We start from the raw sequence: 3,721 nt of genomic DNA, 5'->3' as shown, positions 1-3,721 counted from the left end.
AGAGAGCAAGCTACCAGGGGGCTGCTGCCTGTCTGGGCTTTTATAGGCCCCCACCAGCCCCTGAGGCTCATTCCTTCTCTATATTTGGAAAGAGAATGGCCCACACCACAAGCTCAGAAGCAGCTCCTTCCTCACGTTTTTTTTTTTTTTGTCATTGCCAAGGGAGAAGTATATATAGAAATGAGCAGAATCCATAACCATTTTCCAACTGTAGAAAAGTTGGAAGTTTGAGATGCCCTTCTCTGAGCTTAGGGCTGGGGCCTCTTCCCTCGATGTGACGGACAGTCTGGCTGCAGGCGGGGCAAGCTCCTGCCTCTGCCGTGGAGCACATTCAATCAGTGAATTGCTTAGAAACCTCATCGTGTGGGAAAATGGATGAAACTGAGGATGAAAAGTTAGTCTCCTTGGAATTTTGAGCAAGACTTTTGTCCCCACACAAGGTTGTGACAGGACTCAGTGATTGTAAAACTCATGCCAGGAATAAATAAGAACAATGACAATAATAATAATAATAATTCTCCCTCCTCTGGCTCCCCCAGCTTTCCTTTCTCCTCTTCCTTTTACTGTGCAACTTTCGGTCTCCTTAGTACTGTTATTACCTTAATCCTTCCTTAAGCACCAGTAGGACCAACAAGTAAAATAATGACAGGGAGCTATCCCGCCAGCCAGCATTCACAGCACCAGCTGCCTGAAGACGTGTTGTTATGAAGATATATTACCAATTAGGAAAGAGCAGCTGCTGGCCTGGGTGGGGGGCTGAGGTGGGGATGGCAGAGGCCTGCAGAGAAAGGGAGGGCAAGGGGGTCTAACAAATGTGGTTGTTCCTATATCCGGATTGGGAAAACAAAGCCTCAAGAGAAGAATAAGGGTATATTTGAAGCTTTTGCCCATTCCCATTCTTCTTTTTTTTGTTATTCTTTTTCCCACTTTTTCCCCTTGGGAGCATGGCCTGCTGGGCATCTTATGTTCTACACAGAACTGCGTGCCAACCTTTCCCACCTGAGGTAAGAAGTGTCACCTCCCAGCCCTCCCGCACAAGCCCACGAGGCAACTCAAAGGCATGTGGAGTGTGCAAGGGGAAAACTGCAGTCTCCAGGACAAAGGGACAGGAATTAAACACCCACTGTATGCAGCCCCTGTACAGAGCACTTCAATGAGATGCAGAAGAGATGAAGTTGCAGCCTTTACCCTGAATCGTTTATATGATAAGCAACATGTCCATAATTTTTGAGATGTAGTTGATGTCAGATCAGAACACCACACTTATGAAGTGCCTGTTCCATGGAGGCCAGGCAAGGCAAGTGGCCTCAGGGCGGCTGCATGTCACCGCCCCTTCCCTTCCAAGGGGACTGAAACGCCCAGCCTCGGAGCCCTCCTCGTCCACGGAGAGAGCGCTGGCACGCTGCCATCTTCAGTCACCTCCTTGGGGCCCTAGCCTGACCCTCAGCCACATGGCAGTCCAGGTCTGTATGCTATTGGTGGGCTGTGCCCTCGGGAGGCCTGGGCAGGACAGCTAGGGACAGGTGAATGTCCCCTGGGGGAGCAGAGGTGCTAGTAAGCCCCGTGGGCCAAGTGACAATGGGAGGGGCCCTGGCCACCCCTGGGTAGTGACTCCACAGGCTGTGGGTGGGGGTGGGTGCTTGCAGTTTCCTCTCCAACAGTGAGAGAGCCGAGCTGTCACTGGGAGACACTTTGTGGGAAGCAAACTTGGTCCATTTGGATTTTTCCTTTCGTAGTCTCCAGCTTACCCACCTCTCTGCACAACCACATCCATTCCCACCTGCAGGAATCCAAAAGGGTGCAGGATTTCTTCAGGTTTCTTGTAGGAAAGCACCATGTCACATCACTAGACTTGGTGCAAACTCTAAGATGTTGATGGCCTCCCACCCCCAGGGGTGGGAAGTACCCCGTCCTCCCTTCTTCTCCCTCAGTCCTCTTCCTGGGAGAATTGCAGAGTGTTCAGCTGTAAGAGCAGAGATTTGCTGAACGATCTGCTTCTGCATTAGGAGAACACATGGAAGTGGGCGGGTGAGAAGTTTGCCCCAGGCCATAGAAAGGGGGGTCAGTGTTAGGGGTGGAGCTCAGCTTTCCAGAAGATACCCCGAAGAAGACCGAGGTGATGACAGCACCAAATAGAAACCGGTTTAAAAACTAGATATTAGGAATCAAACATGAAATCAGGAGCATTTGGAAAATCATGCCTAGGAGAGGGAAGGACTACATGCAATGGCGGCAGCTGCAGGTCGTGGCAGGAACAGTGCGGAGCTTTGGAGTCAGACTGGCCGGCAAGTGAATCCCACAGCTTGTCCTCCTGTCAGCTGTGTGAGGGCGGGCTGTATGCCCAACTTCTCGGAGCCTCTGTTTTCTCATCTGTAACGTGGGGATGATAGGGCCGCCCCACAGACCACTCGTGCGTGTTCACTAGAGTATTAAAATATCACCACCCCTGTGCCTGGTGCTCTTTGGCACAATGCACATGCTTAAATTCTCTTCTCTTTCTGAGGGTTTCCATGTGTTACAGCACAGTACAACTGATTTTCTTAATGACCCTGAGTGGATTATATTGAATATTTGCTTTAGTGAGATGAGGAGGAAAAGGACATATATAATATATATTTAAAAATATATTTTCATCAAAAGAGAAAGAAATCTTAAAGGAGACATGTTGTTGCCTCAAGAGGCAGCTTTCAGGGCTAACTGGATGCTTTCTCACTGTGGAATTCCTCTTCTGATGAGCGAGGACAGATGAGTTACCAGTATATTATTAGCTAGTGTTTGGGGAACAGGAAGAGCCCTTGCTCTTTCAGCCATCACCCAGCTAGAGCTAATCGCAACAGCCAGGGCACAGAACTGCAATGATTCCTGGGTGACTTGGGAAAAAAGGTATTGTGGCTCAGGAATGCTCGCCGGCTGCGGGCCTCCCTCATCCCTTCCCGGAGCCTGGCGGCTTCCTGCCAGCTCTTTGCCTGGCTGCTGTCTGAGCTGCCCCGCACGTGGACCCAGGGCTCCACTGCACAGCTGCACTCCCAGACTGCTCTCTGCCTGAGCATGACGCCAGCCTCCGAGTGGATGCCTCTGGGATCACGGGCCTTCTCTGTGTCCTGCTGCGGGGAGGGATTAGGTGTCGGTGGGGGCAAGGAACTCGGTTACTCTGAGCCCAGCGTTTCCTGGCACGCAAGGCCCAGGTAGAAGTTCAAGCAGAGGAGCCCATGCTTCCCCTTTGATTCGATTCGACAAACACACACTTACCCCAATTTTCTCTTATGAAGAATTTCAAATGTACAGATAAATTCAAAGCATAGGAAACAAACACCCAGGATTATAATGCAGTGGGGTTTGATGTCAAAGCCCTTCATGGTCTATATGAGAGGTGTTCAGGGAATGGGTGGTTGAGGAGTTGATTTGAGTTTGTGAAACTGGTCAGAGCAAACTTCTTGAAAATGTCAAACCTTAATCTATAAGCAGAAGGGAGAGCTGGTGCTGAAAGGGGACCAGGTACAATGACTCCACACACTGAAAAGCCAAGGGGAGGCGTATTGAGGGGAGTGAGAGTACCTGGAGAGATGGTCGCTGGTGAAGAGGAGCTGCATCCATGCCTGAGGTGGGGAAGTGGCGGCGGCTGTCAGTCTGCATTTGGCTCATGATTGATGGGCCCTTGTGGCAGGGAGCATGGAGCCATATGACTGCAGCCGGGAAGAATGCTCTCAGTGGGATGGGAGAA

This window comes from Manis javanica, chromosome 4 (assembly GCF_040802235.1).
Source record: "Manis javanica isolate MJ-LG chromosome 4, MJ_LKY, whole genome shotgun sequence".
NCBI lineage: Eukaryota > Metazoa > Chordata > Mammalia > Pholidota > Manidae > Manis > Manis javanica.
The sequence above is the reverse complement of the archived record's forward strand: the minus strand, read 5'-3'. Positions refer to the sequence as shown.